The following is a 25973-nucleotide window of genomic DNA, read 5'->3' on the forward strand; positions in this document are numbered from 1 at the left end:
CAGATCCATTTGGAGCCCAGAAACTCTTTATGGATGTTTTCTTGTAATTACAGGCAGGCCTCTGGCATCGCCTGCACCCGTGAGTAGTGCAGGCCTCGGAGGTTTGGCAGGGAGGCGTGAGCCCGGGGCAGCCGGCAGCTCCTCACTTCCCAGCGGGGGTCACAGGTCTGAGCTGAGCTGGTGAACTTGGGGGCTCAGTTTCCTCATCGGGAAAAAGAATGGTGTGGAGAATACGTACACATTAAGATGAGTTACATGGTTGCATACGAGTACAGGCAAATATGTGAATATTAATTCTGTGTAAATGCCTGTGTATCAGATATACAATAAAAGGTAAAACTAATGTGTTATGCATGCACAAATGAGAAAAAGCACAGTCTGTGTCTTTCTGTAACCGCAGCTACTGATTCTAGAGTGCCTCGTGGGGGTGAGGGATGGCATGTATTCTCCCTGTGCCTCCCAATAATCCTGCAAAACAATCACGATGCCCTTTCCATAGTGGGAAACCAAAGCACCAGGGGTTCGTGCTTGCCCAAAGCCACATGGCTTGGAAGAGGCAAAGCATGGAATTTAAGTCCTGCTCCCTGACATTCAAAGCTTACTGCTTCCCCCATTTAAAACAAAAAGAAACAAAACATTGTAATCTATAAACCTCTCTCACAAAATATGCTTCACCATATGGCTTTTGGTAACTGGCAAGAAAAACATGCGGTGCTGATTATTAATTGAGCTTATTCACCCCTTTGACAAGATCGGCAACGTGGGGCACCCCCAGAAGGACCAGCCCCCGCCTGCAGGGCGCCCGGGGTCTGCCGCCCCTGCGCCTGCTGCCTGCCTCCTGTCTGTCTGCTGAGCGAGGGAAACTCAGCAGCGCAGCAGAATGACTCGGCACTTTTCAGCCGACGGAGACATGTGTGCCTCGGCTAGACTTCTTTGCCTAACGGAAGTTTAAAAAAGTTGGTGTTTCATTGTTTTTTCTTAATAGGTAACATATTTAGTGATCATTTTTCAGTCAACTCCATACCAAAATGCCTGAGATTCCCTGTTGTGTTGTCAGGCCAAAAAGTAGAAATTATCTGTGGACGCAAACCAGGGGACAAGGTGTGTGATTTACGCAGGCAGGTGGGACTGGCGGTGGGTTCTGAAAGCTGGTGGGAGAGGGTGGGGGAGGACTAGTGAGGGATTCAGTCCAGCTGCAGTGCTTCCGTTGTACACGCTGGGGCATTCACCACAGAGCCTCAGTTTCTCCATCTGTGAAACAAAGCTGTCACTGTGTCCTTGGGCCACCCAGCTCCCCTTGGGGGCAGTTCTTTCCTTTATAACCCGTCACCCTGTGTCACACCTGTACCAGCAGTTTGTGCACGGTACGTGGCCCGAGGACCCTGAGCCACGCCCTGAGGGAGTCGTGGGGTGGGGACCTTTTAGATCCAGCTCGCGTGTACTTCCAGCCCTGTGTGTGCCAAGCCTTTCGTGGCATCGGAACCCAGCAAGAGAAGCCTGCCACAGTCACACGCCCGGAAGGCAACACCCGACTCCAGGTTTCAGGGAGTCTCAAGATGCAGGGAGAAGAGCGGACATGAACATTCCAACCAGAAACGCCTGTTTAGAAAGAGAAGGACTGCAGACACCCAATGATCTCTTTCTCCCCATCAGTTCTGCTAAAAGCACAAACACAGCTTAGATTTCTTATGCTCGTTTTTTCCCTGAGAAACATGGTGTCGTTGCATACCACTGTTTTCCCCAGGACCCGTAGCTCCTCTTTCGCCAGCGTTTGCAGAGCTCCCAGACAGCTCCCCCATCCAGCTTCGCCTTCCTTCCAAAGCTCTTAATTGTCTTTGCAGGCTTTTGGTGAGAGGAATTCTATAAAGAAACAATGTGCAGGGAGGGAAAGAATGCAAGGCAAAGTGGGAGTTCACTTAGGTTTTATAGATTTGAGAAGCAAACTTCTAAAAACACACTGGCTACAGGTACAGTTATATTATTAACTGTCTGGAGAAGGAAAACAGAAGAAACAGACTGTGACCTCTGCACTGCTGAACTCTGGTTGGCTGTCACTGACTGAACTCTTGACCTTGGGCAAGCGTCTTACCCCGTGGGGCAGAGCTGTGAGATGGAGTTCATGATGCTCAGAGTGGTTATGTGTAGTTAAAGAGAGCACAGAATGTCTGTTTCACTTCGCTTTGTACTGTTTTAGGTATTTACTTCTGAGTAACTTACCACCTGAAAATGCTTATCAAAAAACAATTTATTATCTCTTATGCTCGAGTCGCGTGAACTCGTCGGGGTGGATCTGGGCAGGGTCTGTCAGGCTGGGTGGTCAGGTGGCTGCAGTCACGTGAAGGTTTGAAGGGGTCGAATGTCCAGGATGGCATCTTCACACTGCACCTGGCACCCCAGCTGGGACGCCCTGAAATGGCTACAAGTGACTGGGTGTCTCTCTGTTTGCGTGGCTTCTCCACGTGGCTAGCTGAGCTCCCCCACAGCATGGAGGGCTGGAGGACTCAGACTTCTGACGTGGCAGCTGCCTTCTCCCAGAGCAAGCCTTCCGAGAGCACCACACAGGCTGCAGGGTTTCTTAAGACTCAGCCTCTGAGATCCTGTTGTTTCCCTTGTGCCGTGTTTCATCGGTTACCTGGGGTCAGAGTCCCATGGAAGGGGACAGCACAAGGGCATGAATAGCTAGGGGCATGGCTCACCAGCGACAGCATGTCCCAGGATTGCGGAGCAGGGCCCTTCCTCGTTGGTTCTGTGCCAGGTGAACCGCCCCAGGAGGCTTCTTCCCCGTGACTCTGTGCACCGGGAGGTAAGCTCTGTGCCACTCGGTCCTTGGCGTGCTGGGGCTAGCCCACGGTAGAACGGTTTCATTGTTCTTGCTTCAGCCACAGAAGCACGGTGTGACGAGCACGTTTTGGACTTCGCCATTCATCTTCAGCCCTTCATGGAGACGGGCTTTTGCTTGCTGCCGCCGCCGCTGGGTTGTTTTGTTGTCATTGTTTTGGAGAAGGTACCGTATGTGAGGGGCTGTTAGGTGAAACCGAGATGAGACAAGGGAAAGTGGATTTTGAAAAAAAAAACAGTTATGATAAATAAAGTCAAAGCAAGAAGCTGTTTAAGCCCTTAATGCAGGCGGAGCTGATCCTAGAAGGTAGACGCTCTAGAGATGAAGGACATTCGAGAAATCCTTAACGCTTATGTCAGGGAAGCTACGACAGCTGCCGCCTCCCGTGGTTCAGTGCCTCAGTTTTCAGAGACAGCAGCTGTTCCGACACGCCGTGTTCTTCTCTTCATTCATTTAGCAGATATACATTGAGCAGCTGCTCTGGGCTAGGAAGTGTGTTAGACACATGGGGAGGTACGAAGATGACTCAGACCAGAATCCAGGCGGAACACAGCCCCCACGCAGGCTCCGGAGTCAGGGTTAGCGCCGGGAGTGGGGGTGCAGTCTCGATAAAGGATTGTAGCTCCATCAGCCCAGTGCTCTGGCCTGCTAGCCCGGGCACAGCATCTCCTGTCACCGCTGCCACCACTGTCACCACTGCCATTCCTTGCCCTTGAGCCTATCCTTCTACAAGGATCTGGCAATAGCGGAAGGGCCCTTCCCTCTGCGGGAAGGAAGGTACTTCGTCTGGATTCCGATAACATGTGGGGTCTGTCAGAGACAGGCTCTGAGACTTCCTCTCCCCCGCCAGGTGTGTTGCCAGTTGTGTAGCAAATGCATGTGAAGTACACAGCACACGACAAGGAGCTGGACGTGTGACTGCTTTTATTGTAATTCAAGTACCAAGTGCACATATGGCTAATCACCCCACCCTGTGGCACCTTCCGATCCACGGCCAGTTTCACCCACTTTGCACATGATTGTGACGATTTGCTTACACCCCTCTCCCCGCACCTGGGCTGTTGTCTTCTAAGAGAAAACTCTGTCTTACGTGCACCTGTGTCTCGTAGTACATCACTTTATTAGTGTTAAATCTAGGCTACTAATGACCCTTTCACTTTCTTGCAGACATTACTGTATTGTTGGTGAAGTGGCCCCGTGTCAATCATTCCCGTCGCCATTTGTTGCGTGACCAATCAGATGGGTGGAGTGCGTTTCAGAAATTGGCAGCAAGTGTCCAATGGGTGAAGAAGGTAAGATGAGCTGATGTTACTGAACAGTTCAAATGCTGCCAAGTACGTGGAGGTCTAGCCTTCAAACCTGCCTTGGTTCGAACCTTCACCAAATCCAAAACAGAATCTGAGAGAGGAGCAGGCCTCCTTCCTTGGGCTTGGAGGGATGGGATTATTTACTGTTGTTTTGGGTTCTCTCTGTTGAACGCCTTATTACGTGCCAGTAGAAAGCCTACTATGGAAGGTTCAGAGAGGAAGGAACTAAAGGGGATTGTAATTCTTTAGTTGGACCCTGTTGGTATTTACCCCCTTCGTTCTTTTGAAAAGAATTCTTTAAGAAATGAACGAGGCAGCTTCCATCCCAAAAGGAAAAGGGATGCTAGCAGGCTGACCCTATCGGACCTCAAAAGACAAAGCACTGCACCGAGAGCCGCGAGGCCCAGCTCCGCCGCTCCCTGTCCGTGCGCCCTTTGGTGAATGAAGTCTTCCCTGGGCCACAAGGGGCTGGTCTAGGCGTTCTCACAGTTCTTATGTTTTAGGCATCCATGAATCCATTTACTTCTTCTTCTGCTTGGTGGTAACTAGCTATTTTTTTACAGAATGTCCAAATGTCTGGATAAAAAGTTAAGAAATAGTTATACCAGCATGACTTTCCAGGTGTTAGGGTTCTAGACCTACCCATCGAAATGTCTGCAGCTCATTTCCACACGGATGCCCAAGAGGTGCCTGAAGTACCTGATTGCAAATACAAGTCATGATTCCCTCCTCAGAACCTTCACCGTGTCCTGGTCCCCCAGATCGGATGGGCACACGGCAGGAATCCCATGTGCCTCTCAATCCCTCACCTCGAACAGCAGTCTCTTCCCACTGATTCCTTTGGATTCTGCTCTCTGACTGTCTCTGGGATGTTCTTGCTTCTCTCTACCCCCACAATCACCATTCAAATGTAAACCAAACCCACTTCCTCCCAGATGCCTGCAGCGGCCACCTAACAGGTCTGCTTTGCTTCGGGGTCACTGCTGCCTTGTCCGCTCCAGTAGGAGCCGTCTTCCATGTGTGACCTGACAATGTCCCTAAGCCCAGATGTTATGTTACTTCCCCACTTTGTCCCTTTCAGCGACAGAGGTCTGCATCCTCAGCCAGCGTCTAGGGCCCTGCAAGGATGGGGCCACGCTTTGCTGCCCAAGCCCGTCTCTCAGGCACTCTCTGCACAGCCTGTACTCTCACTGTACGCACAGCTGTAGGATCCACCACACGGCACCACCGCCACCGTCCCAAACCCCGTACGCCTCTCTCCTTTCAGGCTAAGTCTTACTCATTTTTTTTTAAATTTTTGCCATGGGCCTCACTATTTCTAAGAAGTTCTTTCTGATCCCTAAGGCTGAACTCTGGGTGTCTGCTAGACAACACATCAGGAGTCAGAGATCAGACCTTTTACTGCGGCTTCCACATTGGGCTGTAATTGTCTGTTTAGTTGTCTGTCTTCCCAGCTAGACCTGCAGGTTGTGGGGGGAGGAGCTGACTCTGGGACCACCGTGCTCCCAGCTGCCAGCACTGGATCTCACCCAGAATGAGCTCTCAACAAATATTTATTAAACCTATGAGTAGACTTTGAGTATATTTTGCTCACAAGATGAGGAAGGGGGACTAATGTTACCACAGAGGAAAAGTCACAATAGTGGCAGCTAGCAGGCATTAAGTGCTTACTGTATGCGAGGCACAGAAGGTCTTAAAAGGTATCCCCTCCCTTAATCCTTGCAAAAGCCTAACATGACAGGCACTGTTAATATCCAAGATTTTATCAATGAGAACACCGAGCTTTGGAGAAGATGAGGAACTTGCCTACGGCCACATTTTGTCCCCAAGAAATTTTTTATTCTTGGGAAGTCTGATTCGAGCTTCTATCTTTTATCACTCCCCTCTCTTGCCTTCTCCCTGAATGAATTGGCTACATTCTTGACAAAAACCGTTTCTTCTACGCAAGGCCTGAGGCTTTTGCTACCGCTCACACTCACACATGTAGGTGGTCATCCCTGTGACTGGGACCCAGGAGCCCTTGGGGATGGATGCCCCGGGCGTTCTACACTCTTACTTTTAATGTGGGTCTGTCTGGGGACAGAAGTTCAGCCCGGGGATTCTCCCCCCAACCCCTGGCCTTCCTTCCCTGCTCTGCTCAGTGTGTGTGAAGGGAATAAACCAGTGAATGAAAATGCTCTTCACGGAAGCAGAGCCGCACTTCCCTGCAAATGCGCCAATTAGATGTGGAGACTGTGTGGCTGACTCCTCCTGCATTAGCATGTCTTGCACTCATTTGCTCTGAAATGAGCTCTGAAGCCGGGCTCAGCAGATGCAACGAGTCCCTTCCGTGGCAATGCCTGTGAATGGCGAGCATCTCATTTCTGCCAAGCCAAATGGGTCTCTTCATTTCATCAGTCCTTTCAATCCCTCAGTACGACATGTGGCTGACACTCCCTGTTTTTCTAGATAATAGGGACAATTAGAGTGAGGTATCAATGAAACAGAGTCAGGAGTGAAACAGAAAGTACTTGAATTTGATTTCTCTTCTAGGAAATCTGCTAGGTTTATTTTTCTACTTAGAAATTAAGCCTATTTTGAGGAGTTCTGCATAGCTTTCATTTCAAGGAGAGGAAGGTAAACCCTCGTAATGCTTTGGAGGACCCTTAAAGAAAAGCAAAAAACAAAACAGAAAACCACATCATGGGATGGATGGAATGGCCTTTTGATCTTTCAGGATAAGATTCTTACCTTACAGAGAGGGATTTTTCCCCCCCTGGAAGAAGGAAAGGACTTGTGTTTTATCATACTGTAAGGTTTTTGGAAAAAAACAAAACAACTTTGGCTCGTGACCCAGACTCCCGATCTCTAGTTTACCACACCCGTGTCTCTGGAGCAGGTCCCTGTGACATGTCACACTTGGACATAGAAGAAAAAACCTTCCTGAAAGAACTTCCGGTCAAGTCGCTTTGTGTGAAGCACTCAAAATCCAAGTAGGAAGGGAGAGAAAGAGAGCACTGTGGGGAGAGAAAAAACAGGACGACTGCTAACAAACGGCGGGGAAGTGGTTTGGGCTTACAGGATAGCTCACTCTCTGGCTGATTTCGGGGGATGGGTTCACTTGAGCCTCCACTCCCGGCACAGTTTTCTCACTTGGGTAGCTCCTCGGAGCCGGGGAGAAATCACCTGCATGGACCACAGGCTAGGGCCTCTGCTACCTGCTGTCTTGCTGGGCTGTCCGTGGGGCCCTGGAGCACAGACACGAGTGGCCTGGAGCACAGACTATTTGTCCTGATGCTCATGAGAAGCATGCACTCCCTGAGACCCTCCTGAGGGGTCATCCACAGGGGCATCGGGTCACAAGTTACCCAATTATCTTTCATTTGCATAGAAGTCAATTCCGAAGAGCTGCCGGGTGACGGCTCACCTGGCTCTGCGTCGTCCCTGACAGTTCGGAGCGCAGGCAGCCTGCCTGCTAACCCCTGGGCCTGCTGGGTCTGTCTGTGCGTGCAGGCTTCCTATTTTGGGATGTAGGCCACTGTGGAGAAGGAGGCCAAGTATCTGTCTGTAGCTGTTGTCAGCGGCACCATGAACAGACACTCAGTTCACTTGCCGGCTCCTTGGCAGACCTTCCGTGTGTCTGATGTGACTGTCACTGTGCAGTCAGCGAAGGATTACAGGGAGCACTCACGTGCCAGGCAACGTGAATGTCCTACCTTCGCTCAGATCAGCACCTGAGGAGAACCTTCAGAGAACCGAAGTGGCGGTTCTTTGACCTTGGTCTATCGAACTAATTATGAATAAAATGCGGAGACCACTCCCGATGCTAACCATGAGAGCTGGCATTTAACGAGCCTGCTCACGTGCCCGGCACTCCACTCTGTGCTTTGCACTCAGGATCTTGTTTGATGTCTCCAGAACTTTGACTGGTATGCGCAGTCATCGTGATTCCTTTGTGGAGGAGGACCCTGAGGATGGGAGAGGTTAATAAGCGTGCCCAGGGCCGCGTGATTCACAATGGGCAGAGCCAAGGCCGCCATTCCTAAGCACTTGTCTTCCGACTCTTTTTTATCTTGCCTTCCAGTCTCTACCAAATCGGAGGGCAATTATATTACAGTCCTTCTGGTGTGGCCATGACCTAAATAGCCACTGGAGTGTTTATTAGGAGTCATGGACACTTCTGGTTACTGCACAGTGTGCAGCCTAATGTCTACACTGAGGGGAAGGGACGCATGGGGAGAGGAAAAGAGAACCCTGGATGTGTTCACTCGTCAACTGTCCCTTGAGAACCAGCCCTGCTCTAGCCCTTGGAGTAGGTACCGCAGCTACAACAAGGCACCAAACACACATGCATCTGGGGAGACCACAATGAAACTTAAAGCCCTGCCTTCAGAGACCCCTCCCTCTTCTGGGGGAGGAGCCAGGCCAGCAGACAAGTAACCACAGCATAGGCGTGGAGTTTCCTCTGGACAACACCTTCAGGAGTCCACAGGAGCACAGAGGGGCTGACTCTGAGAGAGGAGATCAGGGTGAGCTTCAGGGAGGAGGTGACCTTTGAGTAGGAATTTACCAGAAGATTAGGAAGGCTTTTTCAGGCAAGAGAACGGTATAGAAATCCTTGAGCCCGTGTGTGTCCTGACTAGGAGGTGGGTTTGTTTTCATTTCTGTTATCTTTAACTGGGTAAGATAGCTGAAGAGGTGAAGACAGTCTGACGAGCAAAAGGTGCAGAGAATTAAGTCTACGTCATTCTGTGTTCACTAGTTCAGTGATTTTCAACTACTGGAGAAGGGGCACTGACCTCTCTTCCCGTAGATTGTTACATGAAAGAACTAACAACAGCCAACCCTATGGTAGCTGTTTGATGTGAATGAACCAAAATTATACCTATTTTTTTGTAAGATCAACCAAAAATGTATCTTGTGGTGTGCTACAGACTTTTAGTAATTAGTTTATGTGTGCCGTGTCATGAGATGGAAAAAACTGAAAATCACTGATCTAGTCCACGAATTTCCTTCCATGTTTGGTTTCCTGTGGGACCCTCCAGAGGGTTTTGGGCGGCTGCCACCACACACATCCACGTAACCGCTCCCAGCACATCCGTGCACGTACCTGACGTCTGGCTGGACACACTGCCGTACACTCTGTTCTGTGCCTTGAGTCTAAAAACAAAACTTTATTCCCTCCTTGTTTGTTGTGCTTGCTGTCTTGATTTTAAACTTAAAAAATACTTTAAAACATTTCAAGTGTATGGAAAAGTTGCAAAAATAATACCATGAACTTGAACCCTTCCCCTAGAGTCACTGTTTTTATAAATCATCTCGGCACGTTCCGAGCAACCACCTGCGTGAGTCCAGCCCCTCGTCGAGGTACAGCGGGGCCGTCGGTCACCCAGAGACCGGGAGGAGCTTCCTCTCCCGAGTGTGGATTTAGTGAGATAACCCAGGTGGACTTGCACCCGAGAACACCGTCCTGTCTGTGACAGTTTCTCTGAGATGCCAGGAGCAGCACACCCACCCCCAGGACAGCGATGGCAGGAGGGACCTCTCTCAGCGGCCACTTCATCACCACTTTGTGCTCCTCTTGAGGCTGAAGGGCTTTCCCCCGTCTGTCTGAGTGCCCACGCAGCGGGAAGCGGGCGTCTTCACCGGGGCGAGCAGGCTCCCTGCATTTGCCCTCTGGGCCCCGTGGTCCCCTGTGGGAACAGACAGCCCCCACGGAAATCTGATCACTTCATTTCCGACAGCCGGTCATTTAGATAGTGTGTGCCTCTTCTGTTCTGCTTGTCAGTCCGCCCGGCACCTCAAAGGCTGGTGTAGGGTTCCCTCCTTTGAAAGTTCAAAGCCCCTGAGCACCGCTCAAGTTATCAGCATACTTCCTGCCTGCACGACCTGCAAGGGACAGTTCACAGTCAACGCGAGAGGGACCGGGAGTCCTGTGACAGGCAGGAAGTAACCCAAGAAGGCCGTGTTGATGCGGTTTCCCAGCCCAGTGCTCCTGGGCCCACGAGGATTGCTTTCAGGTGTTCAGTCATTCGCTCACCCACCAAATAATTCCTGGAAGTCTTGGTGGCACTCTGGCATGCTTTGTGCCAAGACAGGCAGGTGCTCTTTGCAGGCCGGTGCCCCAGATCTATGGAGACGCACAGACATGGAGGCGGCTCTCGGCTGAGTAGAGCGGTTGAACCTGAGAGAGGCGGGGTGACATCTCCAAGGAGCGACTTCCCGGCCGTGCGCACGCCCTCTCTCATTCACACACTGAACACGCTCGTGGACTGCCTGCGCTGTGCTGCACCCACGCGTGCTCCTGCGGACGAGACCACTGGCGCTCCCGCGTTCACGGAACTCGCGTGCCAGCGAGGGGCTCTCCCCGGACCCCGACTAGGGCCACCTGTTCCCTGGAGTTGGCTCCAGCCAGGAGGTTCAGCGGCTGCCATGGTGTTTCTGGCCAAAATCAGGCCACTGCCCGCCAGCCCTCCCTGGCTCCACGGGATCCTGGGCCTCAGAGTCACCGTTTCCTCTGGAGGCTCCTAACCCAAATTACCCCGCGCCCTGTGGGGGACTCGGAGCTCGAGGCGGCTGGAGCGAGCAGAAGAGGAGAGGTGACGAGACGTCCTCAAATTAACTGTGTCCGCCGAGGCTCTCGAAGGCTGCGGCCAGGCTCCTGGCAGGGGCCTCCATTCGGAAGCTTTAGGAAAAGTGTGGAGGGGCCAATAAGTTCGCCTTCTTAAAAGGCTCTGAATTTTAGAATCTAAGCACCATTCCTCCACATGCCGTTAGGTTGCCATAGCAACGGTTCTTAGCCTTCCTTTCCTAAGGAAACGATTTTTTAAAAAACCGTCTGCATACTCTCCAGGGCTAGCGAGAAGGTACCTCTCTAAATGAATGTCTCGCGAGTTTCCTGCGGTCCCATATTTCTGTCCGTGACAGATACTATTTTGGACATCTCAGCCGTCCCCATTTCTCTTCCGCATTCCTGCATCACGCACGGACCCAGGAGGATTGTCATTCACGGCCCCTAAACCGTTTACATCATGCTTTGGGCTGAGAAAGGAAAAGCCTCGGTGGATTGTTTAGGTTCACTCTTGTCAAGGGTTTGAGCTGGACCCCACCGCCGGGGCAACCAGCACTCACACAAGACAGTTGGGAGAGGCCGGGTGGCTGGGGCTCAGGGTCATGGGGGCACGGCCAGGTCCCTGCCCTCTTCCCCAGGCCGTGTCCAGCAGCCACAGCACAGCATGATGTCTCTCAACTCCCTTGCTTCCGTCTAAACCCCAGGCTTCAGCGGGGAGTGATCCCTCACAAGAGAAATTGCAGGGTCCTCCGCCTGGCTTCTGACCCTGACGTGACCCGGCCCCCGCTTCCTCTCATCTCGGGGAGCCCCTGGCCCAGAGCCCACCGTGAGGCCCCACTCTCGCATCCCCTCACGAGTTTTCCTGCTCCATCCCCCTCTGTCTGGGTGTGCCCAGGAGGCTTCTCTCCTCCAGGTGGGGTGCCCTGGCTCCTTCACTTCTTCCCCCCAACTCCGTGCCTCGGGCCATTGTGCCGTCATGGGCTCTGGGTCCCTTTACCTGCACGAGCTCATATTTCCATTAAAAAATTAAATGCTACATTTTTTAATAGAGTTTTGATTTTTTAAAAAGATTTTATTTATTTATTTTTAGAGAGGGAAGGCAGAGAGAAAGAGAGAGAGAGAGAAACATCAATGTGCAATTGCTGGGGGCCATGGCCTGCATCCCAGGCATGTGCCCTGACTGGGAATCGAACCTACGACAGCCCACACTCAATCCACTGAGCTATGCAAGCCAGGTTAAATGCTACATTTTTATGACTGCTTTGGTATGAAGATGAATATAATTTTCTACCCTAAAACGTTGATGCTGTTCCTTCTGACTTTAAAAGAAATTAAAACTTTCCCGCGTGAGGATGTGGAGAAAAGGGAACCCATGTGCACTGCTGGTGGGAATGCACACTGGTGCAGCCGCTGTGGGAAACAGAACGGAGGGTCCTTGGAAAATTCAAACTGGAACTGCCACAGGACCCAGCCCTTCCACTCCTGGGTACTCATCCAGAGAAGACAAAAACACGGACTTGAGAGGATCTCGGCACCCCAATATTAACAGGAACGTTATCTACAGTCTCCAAGCACGGAAGCAAGCCACGTGTCCATGGGTGGACGGGCGGACGAAGACAGTGTGATATCTCATGTAAGAACAGGAGGTTACTCGGCCATAAGAAAGAAGGGACTCAGGAAATCCTGTCATTGGCAACAACATGGATGGACCTCAGGGGCATTGAGCTAAGTGAAATAAGTCAGAATAAGTCAGAGAAAGATGAATAGATACTGTATGCTATCATTTACATGTGGAATCTTAAAAAAAAAACAAACCCAGCCATGAACGCAGACTTCTGCATGGACGCAGAGAACAGGCCGGTGGTCGCCAGAGGTAGGGGCGTGGAGGTGGACAGAAAGGCTGGTCAAAAGCTACTAACTTCCAGTCGTGAAATAAACTCTAGGTGTGCAATGTACCACGTGGTGTCTGTGGTCAGTAACACTGTATTGCGTATCCGAAAGTTGCTAAGAGAGTAGATCTTCAAAGTTCTTATCATAGAATAATGATAGTTATGCATGGTGACAGATGTGACCTAGACTTACTGTGGTGATCGTTCGGCAATATATACAAATACTGAATTATTCTTATTATTATTGTATGTTGGGACTCCAAAATGGAGTTTATTTATAAAAAATTGTGTGTTTACTCTCCTGTGTTTAAACTTCAGTCACCTCCAAAGGACTCCCCACTTGAGGCAGCACACCTGTCGAGACATGTTCTCTGCTGCTCAGAGCAGTCATCGAACTCATAGATTTCACTGCCTTTTAGTGTTTCTGTCGTTTTTTGTTTTGCCCCTTCCACATGAACAAAATGTTTCCCTTTGAGGAAATTTTTCCTCCAGGGAAACAAAACAAGGTTGCCCAGGGTGAGGTCGGGTGCATGGGGAGGGCAGGGCACCGGGGTCATGCTGATGTTGGTCAAACACTGCTGAGCACTCAGCAGCGTGTGAGCAAGTGCGCTTGTAAGGAACTCACCCCCCCATGAAAGAGGCAGACATGGGGAAAAGGTCTTCAAAATGTTCACTGAAGCTGAACACAGCCTCTCACAACAACGCCAGCCGGTACACGGATACAGATGGGCTATTAGAACACTTGCCTAGCGGGAGAAGCCTGTACTACCAGGGGCCTGCCCTCCAGATGATAATTACAGGTTTTGGGGCCCCCCCCCTTATATAGTTGAAATACAATGCCATACATCAATTGTATCTTAAGCAAGTTCCTAGAAGAGCGGTGGGCCCTGCGCCCTTTGCCAATGACTTCATTGCCATTTATCTGTGTACAGTCTGCAAGATTCTTATGGACAGGCTTTGGATGTTTAATGTCGTGTCTTGGGGCACAGTGTGTGGGGCGCGTGTGCACGCTTTGTAAGCAGGCGGCGCAGGAAGATGACTTGGTCCCCATCCACCCGGCCTCCTGCTGCCCGAGCTTTAGCAGGAACTGTGATGAGCCAGTGCCCTCTGGGCCAAGTCCATTTTCAAAAGGGGCACACCCTGCCCTCTCACTCTCTACACCGCCCTTTGGAGTTCTCACAGAGCCGCCCTGTGAGTTGGTATCCGCTTGGATCCCGTCCGGTGCTCATTCCCCATCTCAGTCTCTGGGAGCATAAACCGAGGCTCCAGAAGGTGGAGCAGAATCTAGAAAACCGGGTGGTCTCCTGCTCAGGGTCACACATGATTGTATTCCCCTGCCCCCCGCCATGAAGACCAATCAATGCCAATGTTCTTTTCATCAAACCACAAAGCTGCCAAACCAAATGAAGTCAAGGTTATGTCATTTTCCTCTAACTTTTTTAGAAGAGCCAAGACCTGTTAGAATCAGTGGACTCCAGTGTAGGTGGGATTGCTTCCAAACTGAACCCTGCAGCCCAGCCCCCAGGTCCCCCCGCATGGCGGGACTGGTGGTCCTAGCTACTGGAGGGGGGTGCTCTCGGCAGAGAACCTTCAGCTCTCAGGCCCCTCGGGGTTTGCCTCTCCTGCAGCTATCCACCCCAGCCAAGGCCACGCCCCTCCCCGGGGCAGCCCACCCCTGCTGATGGATCAGTAAAGCGCCGGCCATCTCAGCTCCATGCGAGGTCGTTTTGAGGGGCCATCCTTAGCCCAGAGCGCCGTGGAGGGCTGCCCGAGGCTGCTGTTGGGCCTGCATCCCGTCTCACCTCCTACACGTGTCCTCTCTGCTTCCCCTCCTGGCCCTCCCACGGGTTGTTCTCAAGGGCACCTCCTAATAACGTCCCCATGTGAAACTCCGTCCTGGAGTTGGCTTCCCAGAGAGCCCAGCCTGCCACAAATTCTGTTGAATATTTTGCAACAAGTCTTCTTATGTCTGTGCATGAAAACATGAGATTCCTGTGTTCCTTCGTTGTTTTCTCTGAATGTGTATTCCCTGGGGGCTTAGCACTGCACTACGTACCAAAATACTGAGGGGACCAGGACGGAGAAGGACCTCTGGACACAGAACTTAAATCTCTCCCGCTCTGGAAACAGAGTTAGCCCTGGGCCTGCTTTCACACTGTGCTTCTCCCAGAGCACCTGGCGGCCCCTGCACTCAGGTGCAGGACCAGAGAAGTCTCCCACGGAGCCCTGCTGATTGCTTTGCAGAATAAGTGATGCTCCCAAGAGGTTGGAGACCACGTCTGAGTGGCCTTGCCTTCCTCCATCGTGGGACTCCCTTGTTAGCCTGGCGCGGCCCCCTCAGAGGGCCCGGGGTGACGTCTGGGTCTGGGGCAGCAGAACCAGGGCTGGAAGGGCTGAGTATCGAGGGGGGAGGAGCGAGGTGCAGGAGAGAGAGCCGGTGGGAACCGGAGGCTGGGCCAAAGAGGAATCGGCAAGATCACCCGGCAGGGAGACGGGTCCAGATTTAATCTGCAGCAGAACGGAGGAAGAGACCAGAGACTGAAATGGAGGTTTATTTGCAATTGCCCTTACTTAAAAAACTACTTAACAGCATCTCATCTTACTCACAATAAGGCCCAGACCGTGCCTGTGTCACCAGTGCCCTTCCCGTGTGGTCACTGCCCACCTCTCTGCCCTCGCCAGTCCAGCTCTTTCTTTCCCTTGAGTGCCCCGACCATTGCTGGTTTTGGGGGCGTGGCCCTTGCTGTTCCCGCAGGCTTAGTCCCCTCCTGCCCAGCTCCTCACCCTGGAAGGTTCAGCTTAAACGCTGCCCCCAAGAGGCCATTCTTGATGCCCCAACACCTAAAGCCACACCTCCTGCCACCAGCCCAGTTATGTGACATCTTATCATTTGTCTCACCCTTTATACCAGTCATCGCAGTTTGTGAATATCATGTCTGTTGCCTTTCCCGTTTGTTTTTTCAGTTTCCCTGATGAGATTCTAAGCCCCCCAAGGTTCAGAGACATGGTGTGCCTTGCCCACCCCTACGTCCTCCATGTCAACAGCAACGCCGTCCACACTAGTTGTAGCTCAGAAAATATTTCCTGAGTGAACAGCTAAGCCACACCTGACTCTCGAATGTTTCCCTGATGGTTTCCCTGTGGCCTGCCTTAGAGAACAGTGTGGCTCGGGGGCTGGAGCAGGGGCTCCTCTGGGTAACTGCACTGAGCGTGTTCTTTAAACACTTCCCTCCCCACTCCTCATCCTCCCTCCACTCTCTCCCTCTGTGCTCCTCCTGGGCCCTCCTTCAGATCGGAGTGGCGTAGGTCTCCCGGGCGCTCCATTCTTGGGGTGCCAGCAGCTGCGTGGCGGCCGCCTCTGAGCACAAACGCGGGCCCTCCGGCCTGCTCCAGCTTCCCTGACCCACCTCCGGCCAGGAGAGAACCTGCATCGGTAATACTCTGGGAGACGGGGGCTGACGTGTACCGTGGTGCCCCACGTGGTCTCACCCGAGCAAACACGGAGAATAACAGCCCTGCACGTAACTGCTTGAGCAGGTATCCATTGGAGGGGTGTCCCAATAAGCCGTGTTTCCAAAGCCCGTTCGCATGAATGTTTGAAATCGCGCTCACCCCACTTTATTCTTGACAAACGGTGTTTGGAACCATTGAGAGACTTGATTTCCATTATGTGCCAGGGTTGCAGGGGGAAAGTTTCTGACAACAGCAAGGCACGAGCCATTATTGTGGTGCTTCTATCCCTGTTGCCATCGCTAAACTCGACAGGACAGTGCATTAAGATGAAAAATCAACAGCACACGTTTGGGGGAGAATAGTCATGGGGTGCGGCAGCTTGTGGAGCCATCGGCATTTCGAAGAAGCAGACGGATGATGGAGTGGCGATCAGCCAATCAGGAGCCGCGCATCGACCAGGCCCCTCCTGGTGTGTTCAGCCGTGAGCTGAGGTGCTGAGGGAAAGACGAGGCGAGACCCGTGGGCTCTTCCCTCCGAAACACACCGTCCGTTCAGGAAGGCTGGGGAGGTCTCAGCTGTCAATCTGAGGGCCGCACAGGGGCGTCCATCAAAAGCTTGACACTTGGTACGGACTGTAAAGTCAGGAGTAATTCGGTGTGGACTTCAGAGATTTCTTAGCCCTTGAAGACTAGAGGGATGGAGATTAGTAAACCTTTCTAAATATAGTGACTGCTAATGGTTAGGAGTTTGCTTTCTGAGCCGGGTAAGGAAAATGTTCTGGAATGCGAGAGTGGTGATTGATATACAGTTTTGCAAATACACTAAAAAACACTGAATTGTACACTTTAATGTTTTTTAATCCTCACCTAAGGATTCTTTTCATTGCTTTTAGAGAGAGAGGAAAGAGAAAAACATTGATGTGAGAGAGAAACGTAGACTGATTGCCTCCCATACACAGCTGGACCGAGGACCCTACACACCTGGATCCGGGGTCAAAGCTGCTGCCTAGTCATGTGCCCTGACTGGGAATTGAACCCATAACCTTCCGGTTACAGACGATGCTCCAACCCACTGAGCCACACTGGCCGGGGCCTGGATTATACACTTTTTTAAAAGGGTGGAATTTGTGATATGTGAATTTTATCTCAAACCTGTTCTTTTTTTTTTAAGTATTCTACAAACTCTACCTGGCTAAATTATAGCAAGTTTTATTATGTGTTCAGAGCATCAGGCTTAGTCGGATGACAGAGAAGGGTGGCGGACTAACATCGATAGGGAGGAAACATACCCATTTTACAGATGAGGAAATGGAGAGTCAGAGGTGCATGCCTTGCTTAAGAGCCACAGAGCTGGTAACTAATGGGGCTGGGACTTCATCTCTAGTCTCTCAGACCCCAGTGCTTAGATGCACCCACACCAGCCAACTGGTGTCCAGAAAAAACCAGACCCTGCAAAGCAGGAACGACTAATGACAGCAGCAACAATGATTTATTTGTCTGTGAGGAATGGCCCCACCCCTTCTCTCATGTGTTCTCCAGCCTCGCTGGGAGGGACCATTAGCATGGGTGTGTGCGTGCAGCTGCAGAGGTGGGTGCATCTTAGGAGAGAAGGGACCCAGAGAAAGGCGACCGGGTCTCGTTTTCCAGGCTGCATTCTCTTCTCCAGGCACGCAGGGTGCTTCCACCTCCATCCGGGGCTCTGTCTCTATCCTCTTCTCCCAGGGCAATGCCCAAGCAAAGCCACAGAGATGCAGGGTCCAGGGATATTGAGCAACAACGAGTACTGTCTGTTCATTATATAGAAGTAAACGTTGCTTCTTTCCCCCTCTGTAGAAGCTGATACTTAGTTCCCATTGTGAAGCACATGTCTTGATGAAAGCCCCTGTGGTTAATAAGAGCGCTTTTGATGTCATTCTCAGTTTGCTGTGTAAACAGTGGGTCAAATTCTCATCCTGTGGGGCAGGATGGAAATCTGACTCAGGATTTGTAAATACTGCTGCATTTAATTTAGGGTCACCGGGACGAGCTCTGCCCCAGCAGACGGGGGAATGACAGCACCCTGGGAAACAGCCTGTGGAGCCCCCGGGACGGGCTAACCATCTGAGTGGTGGAGCCGAGACAAAAGCTCTGTGTGCCATCTCCCGCCAGAGCCCGGATCCGGGCAGGCCCCACCAGGGTGGCTGCGTTCAGGAAGCGTAAATAAAACTAGATCTTCGAGGAGTGAAAAGGAGCCGGGATTCATGAAATGGAAATCTTTCTCAAGCTGCAGACACCCTCTTTCCCATTTCATGACAGTTTTGTTAGCTTTAAAGGAGTTAAAAGAATATTTTTTTAAAAAATCAGTGCTTTCGGATTATGAGAGGACACCCAATACAGGGTCTACTCTGTACGGATTTTGTGACAACTAAAGGCGGTATCGTCACCTTTAAGGCACTTAGACGGTGCCTGTCCTATAAAGAGGGCTCCCTGAACAGGACTTAGGGTGGCGGTGGCAATGGCGATGCTCCAGTCTCCACAATGTCAGGTCTGCAGGTGTCTCCGATGTGGGGCTGTGGAGACAGAGGCCGCAGCGATTGGTGGAATCCAGGTCACAGCCAGGTTCTGGCAGCACAGGCGTGCAGCCTTACACCCGAGAGCCCGCTTCCTGCGGAGCTTGCCTGCGTACCAGCTCGTGAGGGTGGCGACAGGCACAGCCTCCCCCGGGTCCTTCCGGGGCTCTGCTGGCCCCTGAGCTGGTTCCCATGGCAGGGTGCTCCTCTTTGCAGAAGGGGGCCGCCTGTGAAAATGCCCCTCGCAGTGCAGAAGCAGTACAGTGCGTGGGCAGCACCGGCATCATGGGCAGGGCCAGCTGACCTGGTTTGGCATTTCGGTTTTACCTCTGTCTGTGTGGCTTTGAACAGAACACTCTCGTGCTCATATTTTGTTGGTTGTTTTTTAATATAACCACATCTGCAAAGTCCTTTGTGCTATACATGTTTAAATATTCACAGGTCCTAGGAGTTTGCATGTGGACATCTTTAGGGAGGGGGCGTTCTTATTCATAGGATCGTTGTAAGGATCAAATGAGCTGATGCATGTAGAATACCCTAGCGCAGTTCTCAGCACATAGTAGTAACTCAATAAATGTTTTTCTCTCCCTTAGAACTATAGGTAACCCCATTTGCTTGCACACCCCCAGGAGAGAGCTGGGGATTCCCGCAGGTGTCATTCCACAGCTCTGCACTCTGGCTGGACCAGTGTCCCTGTTTGGCAATGGCTGGAGGCGTCCAGTCATCTGAGGCCTGGAAGGAAGCCAGTCTGCAGAGATAGTTTTGTCTGAATGATGTTCCCCTCCCACAGGGCTAGGTTGGCCAAGGCCTGCCTCTTTCCTAAGCCTCAGCTTTCTTATTTGTAAACGGGGTAAGGGGGAGGAGCTGGGCTCCGGGGTTCTGCTTTCCATTGAAAATCTAGGAATTACAATTGCACTGATCACAGATGCATCAACAAATGTGCCTGTTGGTGTTAAGGTTTGTTTACTGGCTTCTTGGGGAAGACTGCCCATTGCAAAATGACGACAGTGGCAGGAACACCTCTCACGCTTTCTAGCCTCTGTGAGCCTACACAAGGGATCCTAACCGTGGGTGCTTCTGGCTCAGCCTAGGCTGCGTGGTGACGTGTGCGGGAGGCTGGGCACTTTCTGTAATGGGAGGCTCAGCAGGCAGGTGAGGATGTGAGCCCAGGCTTCCAAGCTTAAGGTAGGGGCTGGATTGTTCTGTCTTAGAGGCATTATTCATGGATCCAGGATTGAAGAGAAAAAAAGTGAGAGGGAGAAGCAGCCTACTATGTGTCAGGCATGTGCCGGCTGCTGCCTTTACAATAATTTAATTCCCACCACTTTGTCTTAGGCAGGCGAGCATTTTGTGTCTGTTTTAAAAATGAGAAAACAGAGCCAGGGAAAAATTGAGTAATTTGCCTGATGCCTCACAGCTGGTAAGTGGCAGGAGGCGAGGGAAACTGAATTAACGCTTCAAATCCACAATGGAGCTTCGTAGCCGGACCGGCGGGCCCTGCCTGGGCCCGAGCTCTCGGGCTGCCCGTCTACCCAAGGGCACACACCACCGCCGCTCCCTCGGAGCCCCCGGACGTCCCCACTCCCTGACGGGTGGAAGCCCAAGGCCTCAGTTGATTCTGTTTCGGCGTTTTCCCTTCCACCCAAAGTTCTAGCAAATATCGTCTCCACCCATCCTGCCTTCCTCCTTTCAGCCCTCCGTCTCCTCCTCTCAGATTCCCTGATCTCCAAACTATTTCAGACAGAGATGAGCACAGTGGGTGATTGCAAACAGATCGAGACTTCAGCCTCCCGAGTGACCCTGTTCCCCCCAAGAGTCCACCTGCCCCCCCCGCCCCACACACTCGGGACAGTGCCCGTGTCCCCCCCATCATCACTGGTGATCTTTCAGGAGCTATTTTGGGGAATTTGCGTGTTGAGTCATTTTTAAAGTTGCAAGCACACTGTCTTGGGAGGATACTGGAAACTTGTCCAAGGTACCCAGAGATCAGAGGCACAGAGAACGTGAGGAGGTGACGCCCTCGAACGTGGGTGTGTCTGGCGAGCAGCGACTTGCAGCTCTGACGAGACGGGTCTGCATCTCTGTGGCGACTCAGACCCTTCTCCATCGGGACGTTTGGATGCCTGGGTTCAGGCGTTTACACCGAATCAGTCTCTTTAATTGCAAAACACGGTCCCCGAGGAGGAGGAACAGAGAAGGCAGGCACCTTGGGAGCAGGTGCAGTGACAGATTTGGTGCCCCTAAGTCCCGAGTCCAGTGAGGTCAAGGTGTGAATGAAGCTACCTCACCTTTCTGACCTGGCGCACTCACCGGGAGGGTCGAGAAGCCCTGGGGGTGGACGGGGGAAAAATGCACACGCCACAGAACGTCTCGCTCCGTGAAGAAGGCTGTACGAACTGGGCAGCACGCCTCAGCATCGAGCTGTTAAAAGTGAAATCTCTACGATCAGACAGTTAGAGTCCCTGGTTGTGGGACCCTGGGCAGGGGAACCCCTTGGAGCTTCCATTTATCTTCGTCTAGAAGGTGGGGGTAATGTGTAAAACCCCACGGGGCTGCGTGCGGGTTAACAAAGCTAGGGCAGTGTTCGGCGTGGGAGAAACACCAGTGATGGGAGGCATCCTCATCACCAGCTACTGTTTATTAACCCACTGGGTCCTGGGCGCGCCCCGCTGGGGCTGATGTGGGAGGCGTCTGCTCGCCAATGGAAACTGTGCTCCCCCTCGAGGAAGCTTTTCCCTTTCTTGGGGCAGGATTCCCAGCCTTCCAGAGAGCAGCCTTCATCTTCACAAATACCTCTGACCGTTAAAGAACAAGACCGACCCCTTCGCTCTCCATCCGGAAAACAGGGACGACGGTAACTCCCGCCTTTGGTGGCTGAAGTGGACAACGGGCCGATGTTTGCGCAAGTCCTTTGTAAATGACAGAGTGCCATAAAATATGAATTATTGTAATTGCTCTCCTCCGGGCATTTCATTAACAATGCTGAAAATGAGGGACACATACTACTGGTTTTCCAAAGGCATTTATGCCTTTTTAAATACATTGCTGTAGACTCTTGGCAGATGGGTTTGATAAGACTGCCTTCAATCTGACTTAGATATTCGTGGCCCCCGGTGAGAGCGACCTCCCGGCGGGGGCAGCTCAGCTCTGACGCCAGCGGGCAGTGAGGCAGGGGAGCTGGCTGTGACGGTGCTGCGGTTCCGCTGGGTGTGTGGCGTTGCCCTGAATTCTCCAAGGTCTTCGGGGCCCCATTTTTCTCAATTGTAAAATAAGGATGGATAGTCATACTTACTACCTCACTGAGCTGTTGTGAGGAGTAAATAAGATCATGATCGCAAAGCCCTGGGCACGTGACCTGGTTCAGGGGGCTTTGGAAACCTCCTAATGCCGCCCCGCCTACCCCTCTGATAGATAGGTGTTTTCTCTTTCACCTGAGGCCCCCCACTGAAACCATCATCAGGGGTAGAGCCCTCCTCGTCAGCTGGGCTCCCATGAGCCTCACCAAGGTCACTGCCACCCCAGCTCAGTGGTCCACCTCCCAGCACTGCATTCACTGCGGACCTTCAGGCCTCCAAGCCAATCCCAGCACGGCCAGGACTTTGCAGCCCCCACCACCTCCCCTCCGTAAATCTGTGTGGGAGGCCGTGGTTGGGGCCCGGGCTGGCCCAGAAGACAGCCTGCTAAGGCCAGTGTGATCAGTCCGAATTCCTGGTCATGTTCCTCACAAGGTGAGGGCCTGCCTGGACTCCAGGACCCTGTGTGACCAGCCAGCTCCATTTGGACAGTCCCGATAAAGCCTTGTCCACACTGCCTTGAAGACAAACCAGAGAAATGTGACACTGACCTCAACACTATTATGTTTATGGGCCTATCATAACAGGTAGTACTTATTGAGCACTTACTATAGCATCAAAGAGGTGTCCAGCACTTCCCAAGTCTGATCTCACTTAGTCTTCACAGCCACCCGAGGAGAAATGATACACTAGTATCCTCGTTTTTCAGATGAGGCCACATGACAAGGAAGAGCAGAGCTTGGCTTTGAACCCAGTACCCGTGGCCAGAGCAGAATGCCCCGGCTCCCAGGGCACAAAAGGCCTGGGAGAAAGTGACCGGGAAGAACAGACCTATCACTGTGGGCTGTTCTCCAGCCTGGCTCAGCCTGCACTTGGCCTTCACCATGTGTTAGTAGTGCCCTGGGGCTGCCATCGTAACAAAGCACCAGAGACTGGTCAACCTCAACAACAGAAAGGTATTGTCCCCCACAGTTCTGGAGGCCAGAAGTTCAAAATCAAGGCCTCAGCAGAGTTGGTTTCCCCCGAGGTCTGGAAGGGAGCGTCTGTGCCTTGCCTCCCTCCTAGCTTCCGGGGGCCTCTGCATTCCTTGGCTTACAAGCGCCATTCCTCCTGGGTCCTTACTTCCCCATTTTGTGACAACAGCCGCATTGGATTGAAGTCCACCCTCGTGACTTCACCCTCACTTGCTCACCTGCAAAGACCCTATTACCAGATGAGGTCACTTTCACAGGTACTGGGTGAGGGATTACGACTTCAACATTTTTGGAGGGGGGGTGCACAATTAAACCCGTAACACCATCAAAGCCCCTCTCTATGTGACCACATCAGACATGAATGTGGCCTGTGTCTTTTCCCCATGCATTCCCTCAGCTCGGATTCACCCCCTGCTTCCTCCGTGCTCCCCGTGGCGCTGCCTGCTGCAGACAAGAGGAGGAACCAATCGCCTGACCCCATTGTCATGGGGCATTGATGGTGCTGCACTTGGAGAATTTCAGTCCCTAGACCCTCACAGCCCCACAGCTAAACCTTTTATCAGCAATTCCAACGCCTCATCTACGGGATAAGTGAATGTTGTAGCTTTATCATTCTGGGTAAATCTAAAAGAGGATAACTGGAAACATGAATATTTGATGAGCTGTATTTGCTTGTGTACATCTCCAGTTCATCCACGACTTTGCAAAGCGGCCTGTGATTTATCAGAGTCTGCATGTGTTTTTTCTTCCCAAGTTTACTGGTGGGGACTCATCCCAGACCTCCCAGACCAATCCCTGCAAGTAGGGTGATTTATCCAGGGGGCATCACTTATTAGCTGGAAGAACTATTAGCCTGTGCTCTGTTTAATTAAGCTTCACTTAATGGGAAAACTTTTTTTTAACGGGTTTACTGTCACCTCATCAGTTATTTAAGGCAGTTCATTTCACAGCATGGGAAAAAAAAAGAAAGGCAAAAAATGTTTCACTTGCTTTAACTGGATTGGTCTGAGCAAAAGCGTGCCTGTCTAGAAGATGCCTAATTGCTGCGGTGATAGTGCGCTCATTCTCCATTTAGTCCCAAGCTTCTTATTGAAACGCTAATCACCGTGAGGTCTCACCTCTTGATGAATGATTTTGTGAAAACTTGATATTCCTCAGCGTAGCCGGGAATGTCTGCATGCAAGTATAATGCCACTCCGACTGAATGGGAAGATAACTAATGCCCTTAATTTTGCAAAGAGGCCTGTGATTTGGTGCATACAGTACAGATCAGGGGAAATCAGGAGAAGTTAATTTCCTTCTTTGCATAGACACCACTTCTGTTACATCACGAGCCACTTTTCTTTGGCTGTTTTTGCTGAGATTTAGAGAACGCTTATTTGGCACCTGTATTTGGGCTTATTTCTTGTCGCTGGGGTCAAACTTAGGTTATGCCATTTTGTCTGGTGTCAGAAGTTGGGGAACTAAAGTTCTCTGATGCTGGGTTCGTTTGTCGACCTCACGAGACTAAGGAATAAGTATCATTCATGCTCTAGTTCAAAGTCTAATGTTGTAGGTAAGCAGTAGAAGATTCTTCCCCTCTGTTCCCTGCCCCCACCCACCAACCTTGGAAGGTGGGGCAGAGGTGGTGGTTTTTGTTCAGTTTTTCCCCGCAGCGGCCTTAGGCACTCTGCAGCTTCTGAAAGTTCTAAGGGCTTCATGCATCGGATGGAAAGTGAGTATCTGAAGCTGACTCCATTTATTTTGCCCAACGGACACCCAGATTATGGAAAGTTGGCTATTTCTACATGACCGGCTGACTTGCTAATAATGACTTCCCATCTTTGCATGCAGCGGTGTAGACAGGAATACAGGCATTTTCTTCCCCTGCATTGGCCAAAGAGTAAAAGTTATGATTATGAAGACTATTATTTATTATTTGTGTGTGTGGTCTACCAGCTGCCTACATTTCCTGCCACACTCCCTTCATCACTCTGGAGCAATCCCAAGTTTTCAGTCTCAAACTCCTATGGTCACCTGGACGCAGGAGCTGATTCCCTGTCCTAGATGTCCACTCCTGCTGTTCCCTCTGCCCAGACTGCAGTTCCTACCCTGGAACATCTGAGTCCCTCCTTACCTCGAGATCTCGTTCAGGTTTATCATGTAAGCCTTCCCCGGGACACCCTTGCATGCTGGCTGGTGCATGCCTGCTCTGAGCTCGTTCAGCTGCTGGAGCTGCCGTCCGATCAGATTTTATTTACAGTTTCCTGGGCTGCCTCCCAGCCGGCTGACAAACACCTTTAGACTCTCAGTGACTTGAAGACCCCGACAGCCTCCTCTTGTTAGTGCCCCTGCTCAGCACCAGGTTCCCAGCTCCGACCACGGCATGTTTGGTGAATGCACTTTATTCGCGCGTGTGTGTGTGTGTGTGTGTGCGCGCGCATGCGTGCATGCGCGTGTGAACAAACATCCGTGAGTGCTGCATTCTGAAAGGATCTCGTAAGATGCCTACTAATCTGGCACAGCACGGGCCCCCAATACAAATGGTCCTGACTGCGAGACTTCAGTACCAGTGGTTCCCCGAGAGCCTGGGTGAACTCAGAGGATGAGCGAGAACATTATTCCTAATTCCTCAGTCAATTAGCACTGCAGATAAGCCTTTCATCCTTAGGCCTTTTACATTGTAGGTCGCCTGTCAATATTCCGGGGCCTAGCCTGCCTTCTCCGGGGAAATCAAACATCCTTCCTTGGTTTTCTCTGAACGTAGCTCCATTGACGTTAAAAGTTCTCAAACTGTCAACATTTCCCCAAATGTGATCTCTCCTGCCCAGTGATGTTGCTTCTGTGGGGACGAGGGAGAGCGTTCTGAGTTCACAGAAAAGATATTTGGGGATTTAGGGTGGAATTAACTTGAAGCTTGGAGCCGAAGTCTGGTTCTTTAATTTTACAGATGAGGCTCTACTTAGGTGAAATGTAGGACTTCAGCTGGATTTGAATTTCGGGTAAACAATACATCATTTTCCTAGTACAAGTACCATATTTTTTGGACTATAAGACACACCTTTCCCCCCACAAATTTGGGAGGAATAATGGTTGTTAATGCTGCTGTTGAGTTCTGTTTACATTCACATTGGTGAAATA

At 51.4% G+C, this 25973-nt stretch overlaps 1 protein-coding gene across 2 annotated transcripts in view; it reads left to right on the plus strand.

The window, feature by feature from the left end:
- The window catches only part of CDH11 (cadherin 11), a 136939-nt gene that overhangs the window by 50162 nt on the left and 60804 nt on the right, over nt 1–25973 (plus strand). For both annotated transcript variants that reach the window (XM_045818848.1, XM_045818849.1), the window contains exon 2: nt 4007–4131. The gene's annotated coding sequence lies outside the window, so the exon portion shown is untranslated. The remainder of the gene's footprint in view (nt 1–4006; nt 4132–25973) is intronic.

Source organism: Phyllostomus hastatus, unplaced genomic scaffold, assembly GCF_019186645.2.
Source record: "Phyllostomus hastatus isolate PE091 unplaced genomic scaffold, TTU_PhHast_1.1 phas_scaffold_345, whole genome shotgun sequence".
NCBI lineage: Eukaryota > Metazoa > Chordata > Mammalia > Chiroptera > Phyllostomidae > Phyllostomus > Phyllostomus hastatus.